The sequence below is a fragment of the Coturnix japonica genome, chromosome 12, assembly GCF_054131305.1.
Source record: "Coturnix japonica strain WE chromosome 12, WE-NBRP24, whole genome shotgun sequence".
Taxonomy (NCBI): domain Eukaryota; kingdom Metazoa; phylum Chordata; class Aves; order Galliformes; family Phasianidae; genus Coturnix; species Coturnix japonica.
Window position 1 is genome coordinate 6,268,731 of NC_140674.1, and position 10,768 is coordinate 6,279,498.

Sequence of the window (10,768 nt, forward strand, 5' to 3'; positions counted from 1 at the left end):
TCAAGCTCATGTTCAGCTACTAAATAACAGCTAAAAAGTCTCATTTTGCTAAGAGCATCGCCAGTCGTGGGGACCTGAGAAATGGGAAGTGGTTTGCAAACATTTGTTAAGTGGGAAAAAAAAATAAAAAATCATATACCTCTATGAAAGTCTGGGGGGGATGTTTAAAAAGAAAAAGGTATTTTAAGAGGATTTCAGTGATGCAAATCTTGTTGGAGGCCATTAATGATGGGAGTTCCTTAGAACAGGACCCAGATTGACCACTAATATCTTCATTAAGGATCTGGATAATGGGGCAGAGTGAACCTTCAGGAGAGTGCCAGCTGAAGTGATAGGTCCAATTCTGACTCCCCAGTGTAACAGACACTTGAACATACAAGAAAAACTCCAAAACAGAGCCACCATGATGATGACAGTTTTGGAGCATCCCTTGTATGAGGCAAGGCTGAGGGAGCTGGGATGATCTATAAAGGCCTGAAGAGAGTGTTCAGAGTCACTATATGGTCAGCTCTTTAAAAACTGGTTGTACAATTTCAAATCCACTTATCCTTGAGGTTTCAAAGATAAGCTCCTAAATCCTTTTTTTTTGGATTGCTGATATATCCTGAGGAGTCTGCAGGGAGAAGGAGGAAGAAAAAATACAATAAACAAAAAGCAAATGTATCTATAGAAGACATGTATAAAAGAATCTATCAAAAAAAAAAAAAAAAAAGAATCTGTCAAATTTTCTACCTCTAATTCTCATTAAAAGGGAGATAAATTCTGGGTATAATTTCAGTTTCTATTTTTAACTTATATTTTTGCAAAAAGGGAATGCAAGTGTGCATTTGGTTTGCCTGTGGACTGGAACCTCTATTACTACTTTGTTGCTTCCAACATAACCTCTGTTCATATTTCTGTTTACCTTTCAGAACCTGCTCTGCATAAAACAGCCAGCACATCAGATTCAGTCTCTAAATAGAAAGGCCTTAAGCTGATGAGAAGGTGTTTCGTGGTAAGTAGACACAAAACTGCAATACCATGCTGATGTGTTAAAGTCACATAACTTTTTAGTAGTTACATACCTTAACTGCAAATAAATAGCTGTTGAATTTTTAGATATTGAAATCTTTAAACATGGAGACGTATTAAATAATACCATGTCTTTTCACTGCTTCTGAATTTTTCTGTTTGATTCAGATTCTTGTGTCTTATGGCAAACTTCTGCATGTTAGATCCTGTGATCATTAGGTATGGTGTCTATTTGCCACGCACTGCACTCTCCTTCAAATCCCTCTCTAAAACCCACATGTCAGAAAGCTTTAGTAGTAAACTAATTAAAGTGTTTCACTGAAATAATTCTGTGCTCAAAACTGCTCATGATTTAACAGAGGCAAGACATTCTTGTATCATACTGATACTTCAGCATTTTAAGTACAACTGTCCGTTGTTGCAGCTCTGCTGAGTTCCTGAATAGAGTTCAGAAGTAGAGTTCACGAATCTTACGTGCCTTTCAGGATAACTGGGGCACTTGTAGACAAGGTGTGATCTCTAGTATGAACTCATGGAAAGTTGAGTATTTCGGATGTGAATGTCTCTGTATTAATATTAGTCAATTGATGTACTTTCTGTTATATTTAGCTTCATCACTTCTGTATTTATTTGATGTACAGAAGATCAATGCTTCTATTTTTTTTTCTCAGTCTCTCAGGCAGCTCTCAATCTGCTATTGTAAATTTTAATCATTTTTTGTTCTCTGTTGCCTTTCCCATTTCTTTGATCTTTGATCTGTTTTTTCCATTTAGAAAGTTTTCATTCCCCTAGATACTGTGCAGTGTTATCAGTTTTCTCAGGAGATTGCAGAATCATTTTTACAGGTCCCGGAACAATTCAGCAGTATGCACCTGACAGCTCAGTGGAAATGCCAAACCTCAGATTTGTGTTTCATAGGATTCCTTCAATTTTGTATGCCTAATAGCTCCTGTTCACAGTGCAACATCTGTGCATATAGAAAAGTTAAAATGCAGAAGAGAAATGAAAAATTGCCATTCTGAAAACACCTCTCACTAAAAACCTCAGCTCAGTGGAATAGCTCCTCAGTTTCCCTTAAATCCATTTATTTGAATGGATAGAAGCAAACAAAGGCATTTGTGGAAATATGTTTGGGCTTCTTTTGTTGTTTTCACAGAATCACAGAATTATCAAGGTTGGAAAAGACCTAGAAGATCATCTAGTCCAACCATTACCAATACTTCCTGGCTAAATCATATTCCTCAGTGCCACATCCAAGCGTTTCTTGAACACTCCCATGGTCGGTGACTCCACCACCTCCCTGGGCAGTGCATTCCAATGCATTGATTTTGTTTGTTTCTAAGAAGTTACATCTTATTAGTATATTAAGTCTTGGCAGGCAAATCTGCACTTGAAGAAGCCTGCAGCTATTTGGACATGTCTGAAATTCAGCAAACCGTGAATCCCAGATTATCTGCCCAACTTGATATTGGTAATGAGTGTGTTTATTGGAACCATGTCTGGCAGAATTTTAGAGACTTAGTGATCGTCTTCATAAGTAGGATGTTCTAGAGACCTGCTTCTTCCCAGAAAACTGCAAAGCATTGCTTTTTTTTAACCTGGTGCAGAAAGGAGGAATTAAAAATCAAACACTTAAGTAGAACTGGAAGGTATTTCCTTCCTTGCTCAAACAATTATTTTTTTAGTGAAGGGAGTTATCATAGATGTTGTAGAAATCTGAGATAATAAATATATTGTTAATTAACTGATTTAAGAAAAGGGTCTATCAAGTGCCTTGAAAACCTTCACCTGGTTGTGTGTTGAGAGGAAGATATAAATGGTGAGCTCTTCTCTGTTCTCCCTCCCTCTCCCTTTTCTTTCCACAGCTGCTCTGGTGAAATTTTTAGCAGCAAAAGACATTCAAAACAAGATTTTGGAAGATGCATATGAGTTTGCTCATGGGTTTTGATAAGGTGACATTTAGATCATATATCTGTGCTTGTTGGTATTCACTCTGTAAACTTTGTCTTGGTATGAGGCAAAAATACTTGAGAGCTTCTTTTGCAAGTACCCCCAGTCTGTGTCTCAAGAGTTGTTGACCTGCTTCTCAGTATGTTCTAAAATTAGACCTTTTAGTAATATATTTTTTGAATGGTTAAAGTGTATAAAATTTATTTAATCCTAAGGACAATTTACTTCATATGTAAGTACACATCTGTATTAAGATTATAAGAGTATGATTTAGGGAAGTCTATAGAGCTTAATTGCTTTTCTTTTGCTTAAGGGTCCTCTGAGATTGGTTTTGCTGTTGATAAAAATGCATCAACATATTGATAGCACTGATTATCTTGTAGCACTCAAAAGGACAGTACAAAGGGCAGCCACTTTCCCATCTCTCAGTTGAAGCATGTGGTATGAGAAATGTCATGTTACAAGGTAGCTTGTTTTTTTTCTCTTCAGTGTAGGTGGTAGTAGTGTACCAGATCTTCTTTTGGCCAGTAAAACCTGTGTAACAGACAGAAAAAAACAAGAAAAAGCATGTTGGGCAGTCTTTCTGAACTAGACAGGTTTGATGTTAGTTATGTCTTACAGAAGGGTTTCAGCATAGCTACAGAGCTCTTGAGGTATTGAAATACTTCATGGTTTTGTCTTTTTAAAAATGGATTTGAGAGGGTACAATATTTCTGTAGTTGCAATACTATAAGACAATGTTGTACTTAAGGAGCCATAAGATTAGCCTTTTATTTTTATTCTGAATGGTAAGCTATGTACTGTTCTTTCTTCTTGCACTGCGTTACTTATTTTCACTTTAATGGTCCTAGACTTATTGGAAGTCATAAGAAAGTTCTTTAGCTGAAATTAAAAAAAAAAAAAAAATCTTTTAAAGTAGATTTCATTACAATAACAGTAATGGCTTCTAGAACAAACACTGTGTAAATGATGAAAGAAACTGATTTGTATCTCTGAATACTTGAAGTGAGGGCTGATAGCCAAGAGCTGACAAAGAGTGATTTAAAAATGAAAATGAAGCCATAATATATTCAAAGTAGTGAAGTGGATATAACTTGGGGGGGAGACATGAAGATTGACTTCCAAAGTTTTTGCTTTTCTAAGTGTTCCTAGAATGGGAGCCAATTATCACCCAATTGCTCCAAGCTGGATTTTAAGCGTAATATTAAAATTGGCAATTATACAATCCTATGTACTCCTATAGGACTAGCACCAATCAGAAAATGGCTTCTGCAATTGCCTCTAAGCTCTGACTGGCCTCATCCCCAGTCCTAATTCCATTAGGAAGGAGGAGGGAAGGAACAGGTTTATGTAACACAGCAAACAAAGTCAAAAAAGCTATGGAGACACAGATTCAGTTCCTGAAACTGTGAGCTGTGTTTAATGTCAAAGCTTACAAGAGGTGGTGCATTATCTGCATGCAAGGTATTACAAAGTCTGGAACTGTCTTAATGGTATCAAAGAGAAACCACCTGCAAGGTTAGGCCCTGCAGGGGAAAGGAAGGTGAAGGATGGAAAATCACACTTGCTCACCTTCTGGAGAAGTATGAGGTTACTGCAAAATACAGATTTATTTTTTTTTTTAAAGAAATAAATCTATTCCCTTGAGATATACCAGCTTTGATGGATCTTGTTCACATTGCTAAGGGTTTTCCACTGGAAGCCATATCAGTTTTCTACCACACTGGCCAGGAGGTTATTCCAGAGCTACTGCTTCTAAGAGTTGCTGTTGCAGCTGTATGTTGTTAAGTGAACAGCTTTGGAACTAGGAGGTTCTCACCAGTGGGCTGCAGGCGCTGCTCAGCTCTGAACCCCACGTCATTGGAAGGTTTCCAAGGGCCCTTTTGGGACAGCCCAGCGATGCAGATTAAAATGTACAGAAAATGGATGTGGTTGTAAGTTATCTGCTGTTGGCATTTACCAAGTAATTAATGACAGACTGCTGATACATGTGCTTACGTGCTTTTTCCTGTTTTGATGATTTTGAAGTTTCTCTGCAGAGAGACTGAAGTCCCAGGTAAGACAGCATTTAGAGTGGACTTCAATGAGTGCTCTGTAACAGTGAGGGTGTCTCAGGTGCTGTGTCAAAAAAAAAGTTTTGTTCTCCATCTGGGCTTTGGAGCCAATTTGGGTTAAGTTTGTACTTTTCACTGACAGTACAGAAATGTGGGAAGTTGCCTAGGGGCTAAATAGCTTTATCGTGGCAAATTACTTAGAATAAAATGTAAGGAAGTAGACAGCTGGGATTTTGTACTGGGGATGGAACTCAAGGGAAAAGAAACTACTATGTTTGTGCTTATAAAGGGAAGAATCCTTTTGTTTGACCCAGTACTATATCCAGATACTTGTTTCCCCCACACTCTCAGCTGTTAATATACAGCCTAGGAGGTGTTTATTTGCATTGCCTGCTATTGGAATGAGCCTTTCTGAAATGAACACAGTTGTTAGGTCTAAGTTGTTATACAGTTTTCCTGACAGTTGATTACTCTACCATGATCTGCATTTGATTAATATTTGAATGGTTTCTGAGTACATCTAACTTTGACTTGCGAATACAAAAGGAAACTTCAATAGAAACTCAAACATCAAACTTATTAATGTTCAGCAGATTTTATATTATTCCAAAAGAATATCCATAAAACCATATGTATACACTGATCAAAATAAAATAAAATCTCCAGTGCTCAAAAAGTTCCAAAAATATATTGCTCTCTGGAGACAAAGCTTGTTTTTGATGGACAAAATTACATAGCTCAAGCAAGGGGAGCTTTACTTCATGATCTGAAAGAATAACTTGCAGAAATAGACCAAACATTACAAAAAAATTAGGTACATAGAATCAAGTGCTTATTAGTTGCTTTAGAGAAAACTTTGCCATCAGTCTTTATCATCTTAGTAAGAATGATCTATAGTAAATGGGCACTATTCTGATCCATATACAATGAGTAAAGAAAAATGAGTTAGCATAATATAGCTAGCCAGCAAAGCACATCTTTTGTGAAAATCTTATTGGAGTGAACCAGATATTGGTTTTGGATTGGGGTAACACAGACAGCATGACAATGTCTAGCAGAAGATGAATTACTAGAGTGCAAAATTTGTTGTGCTGGTCATGAGTCATCCCACCACTACAGTATGTATGTTTAGTAATTACCATATATACGCAGTAGGCACTGTGGTACCATATTCATAGGAACAGTGTTTATAATCTAATCCAAGCAATACCATATATTCTTTATAAATACTGAGAAACTTGATGCATATATACTGAGCTTTAGTACAGAGAATGTGGTGTAAAATCACACTCCAAAGTGATGCTTTTTTTTTACTGGTGCACTTAATGCTTGTAGGACTGAAATTACACTCACTGGTTAATGTGGAAAGAGAAATCCTACTCTTAATGCACTATTATCACAATTCATATCATTCAACTTCTTTCCCCAGACCTTCTCTTTTCCCAAGATATAGCAAACAATGTGTATGAAGAATTCTACATGATGCATGCTAAATGCTTTTCTGCTCCATGCACTACTGTACACCAATAATTGGATAATCTGCATGCATATTTATGCATAGCTGTGACAAAGTGCATACTTGGGGAAATAGCAGAGAAGTATTAGATCTGTTTTACTGGGGGGTCAGTGGGTTGGGCTGTTTTTTACCAAGCCTTCTAAATCAGGTAAACTTTGGAAAATTGATCTTTTTTTTTTCCTGGTTGTTCCAGAATACCCAATTAACATTTCAGTGACTGAAGTAAGTCTTGTAATAATCCATCTCCTGGAGCTGCCTTAATTGCTCATAGAAAAATACGTTTGTGCCATAAAAAATGTATTTTGGGTCTGGAAGAAGATGAGCTTGGCTGTTCAGAATGCTGAACAGATGGTGGTGTAGAGTCCTGGACTGCAAATTCAGCTGTGCTTTCGGGTGCCTGCAAATTAGGCCACCCCTTTGGAATGCTGCAGAGCCAACGAGCATCCATCCAGGACCCTTTTAATAATAACTGGTGTTGTGTACTATTTTGAACTGCAAAAACAGTTATTTTCATTTTAATGTAATAATAGTGCTGCAGGCTGCTGGATATACTTCCTAGCTGTGAATATATGTAATAAGATGCTACCTTGCAGCTGTGCTTCTGTGTGAAGTTACTGTAAGTATCTCAAAGTACTGTCAGTCCATGGAAAAGTAGTGTTGAATAATGCTAAAACGTCTTAATGCTCCATGTAGCTAAACTGGAAACAGACTCCTGTATTTCAATAACTGTATACAAATGTATTCTGCTTATGTATGGTTTATACTAAATAAATGAGTTGCTTTTTGGACTTCCTATATTCACTGTAGGTGTTCGATACTTGGAGATCCTATAATCTACTAAGTGTACAATAAAAAAGGGAAAACCATAACTAAACTGATGACACGTAGTAAAGCTCAGATATTATTTTCCCAGCAATGATTTATTCAAATTGCATCTTACACAACAGCTGGGCAAGGGCAGAGAGGAACAAAACAACATTCTAGATATTAATAGTTAGGTTATATCATGCAACCCATAGACAAGGATAGAACAGATCTGAGTCAGAAATCTTCCACTAGAACATTACTCCCTATGTTCCATTATGATAACTAAAAGCACTTCAGATCAATTGCTTTGACAGATAAGAACCACAGTATTTGCAAGTGAAAAGGGCTGTTTCTTAGCTTTAAGTCAGTACCATCCTCTTTACCCACAAAATCTGAGATGTAGGCCAAAATCACTAATATAGTTTTGACAGCAATGTCATTTTGAATGCAAGGATTTTAGTCTCACCTAGCCTGTAATAAGCACATAAGAAACAATTCCCTAATAAAAACTTCATATTTTGCTACCCTTAGCTAAGGAGTGGTTTTATGGTGTATATTATATGGTGTATATATATATACCATATAGCATATATAACAGTAATTTTAAATCTAGCGGGTCTAATGGCAGTTCAGCTTGTGAAGGTATTAAGAGTATTAAATAAGCATGGAACTAGTGTGATCTAATAGAAAATACAGTAAGATTTAGTCCAGCATAGACTAAAAGAAAGCTCTCAGCTCTGGCCATTGCTGTGTATTAGAACAACAAAACAGTTGGTCTGGCTCTACTCTGGGTTTAATCTGAACCAAAATCTAATGAATTAGGAGGGAGTGTTTCATTTTGCTTCCCTTGACTTTGTGGACCATATTGCCAAAATCACAACTACAGTGAAATCAATAGCTTTGTATTTCTGTGGTGTCTGAGTTATTCCGTAAGACTGTGGTTCTTGTAGTCCCCAGTGGTCTTCATACGAACCCTAGCAGAAACTTTGCAAATGCACATCAATATAGAAGATCAAGTTTATAAAGGGAGAGATACAGAGGAAGGATGTGATTTGTTATGTTTTCTGTAGTAATGCAGATCTGAGAGCTCTGCTCAAATGCCCTCATTCGCAGTTCATAGAACTGTATTTGTTAATCATATTCATGACTTTTTATTGCATGGATGGCATATTCCTTACACTTTTGAGAACTTTATGAGGAAAAGAGCTGTTTCAAAAATAGGTTAGTTTACTCATTAAAACAGAAAGAATGGCTAAAAAGGATCTAGGATTAACTGGAAAATCAAATAGAAAAGATCTTCAAAAGATACAAATGTGCTTCCTGTCAATCTGTACGCATACAGATTGCAGTTATGAGGTAAGAAATTATATAATAAAACAAATTCTTCATCCTGTGTTTTTATTTGAAGTTCATGCACAGTTTTTTGACTGACCACAACCTGATGGTCAGGGTTGCATATGCCCAGCATCTGGATTACACTGCAATCTAGATATGTAATTAGATTTAGAGGAATACTCAGTTACTTGAGAATGCAGCTAAAAAGAACTGTCATTAGATGTGCAGAATCTGCATATGTACTGAGGTTTTATCTTTGAATTTTGACAGCTGATAAAACTCATAGCTGACCTCTTAAAGAAGCTTATGTCTCAGTGTGATATTAGCAAAAGATAAAAATGCTACCAAGTGTAACGTCGTGCTGTTCATCTGAAATTCATACAGGAGACCTCAGATTGCACATAAATTATAGATTGAGTCAGGTCTATGATTATGTTCAATATAAATCCATTTTTGAGTTATATTGTAATGAAGATGAAGAATGTTAAGCAATAAAAACCTTGAGAATGCAGTATAGGCGGAAAGATCTTTGGCAGTGTGCTATGTGATTTGTGCATTATTTGTACAGTGTGTAATAGGTGGAATTGAGTGATTAGTGCTCTATGCTTCCATGCTTTAAGTTCCTTTAAGATGAACTGATTCACCAGAATCGCTTTCATTTCTTTCATTCTCCTTGGTGCAGTACACCAAGTATCACTCTTGTTTCAGATGAAGTCTGTTTAGCAGAACATTTTAACCCTACTTAGTGTACGTATAGTGGGAAAGTCAGCCTTTTATAGCACCTTATGAGCAGATGTAGCGCATCTCACTCTAAAAGAGGCTGTAGTACACTCGGTATTTTCCAAAACGTGTCAAATGTAATGTAAGAAAAAGTTACTATTGGAAAGGAACACAAATACTTTCATGCCTTAATTCACTGACTGGGACTTATTTGAATGTTGCTACCACCTAAACAGGTGGATGTGTCACTTGGCAAGATGCATGATTTAAATACATCAATCCATTAATAATATTAGGTAATACTCTATATTAAACAACAAAGCCATAAGCATCCCAATCTGCATTAAGAAAAATCTTCATAACATCCATAACACTTCATAACTCTCAACACCTTCAGGATAGCAGGGGTATAAATACTGTGCACCACTACCTGGTGCTAAATAACTGAGTGTGAGCACTCCCTCTGGGACCACATGGCTATATTAAAAAAAATACAAACATGTCAATACTCAGAATTGTAAAAGCAATTTTACTATAGGCTAAGGAAAAGTGCAAAATGATTGTAAGGGCTCAACAGGAGACAATGGAAGATGAAGAGACTCCAAATTTAAATGGCTCTATGATTTTTATGAGTCTTGACACAGTATTTGAGTGCTTGATGCTGGCAGTCCTTCATATTCTGCCATAATTAATCTACCATTTTCTCATTCTGCACTTTTCAGCTACTTGTTACATTACTGACCATAGCTCATTTGCATTCTGTGCTTCATATTCTCTTTCAGTATCATTTCCTCCTGCAAGAAATCCTTCTTTTGTGTTCTTCACTGGCCTTGTGCACCAAGGAGGAACTAGGCCAGTAGGTGATATCTCTATTAAGCAGAAAGTGGATCACACACTTTTCACAAAGATAGGGATGATGCTTTCCCTAGATTTTTATCTTCACCTACTGCTCCTGCATTTTTAAAAGCTTCAAGCACATCCCAGCTCCCTAGGAAGCACTTGCATGTTATTTCTTTCAAGCAGTCCTCAATTGCATTTTCATGCTCCAGCTGGGAGAGCACAATGAGACTTTATCCAGTAGTCTGTCAATGCAGATCATTTAATTAGGCCAGATGGGATCACTCTAGCAAACATGAAAAGTTCCTTTTCCCCTTGGAACTGCTAATGCTTTCTTCCTGGTGCTCAGTGTAGATGGCTGGGGAGAAAATGACATAATGCATCCTTCTCATTGTGGTGCATACACTGAAGTTATTACTAAGGCTCTAAGTATTCAACGTTAACTTTTTGCCCACTTATGCTTCAGTGTTTTCTTATATTCAAATATGGAATAAGATCAGTGCCATTCAGCTCTACTTGTAGAACTCAATGATTTCTT

The 10,768-nt window shown here is 36.8% G+C and overlaps 1 long non-coding RNA gene across 1 annotated transcript; it reads left to right on the forward strand.

Moving 5' to 3' along the window:
* Positions 1 to 608: 608 nt before the first annotated feature.
* Positions 609 to 7,326, forward strand: LOC107317890 (uncharacterized). Its single transcript, XR_014933183.1, has 2 exons — positions 609 to 994; positions 6,725 to 7,326. It is a non-coding gene; the product is annotated as an uncharacterized LOC107317890 (long non-coding RNA).
* Positions 7,327 to 10,768: the final 3,442 nt, after the last annotated feature.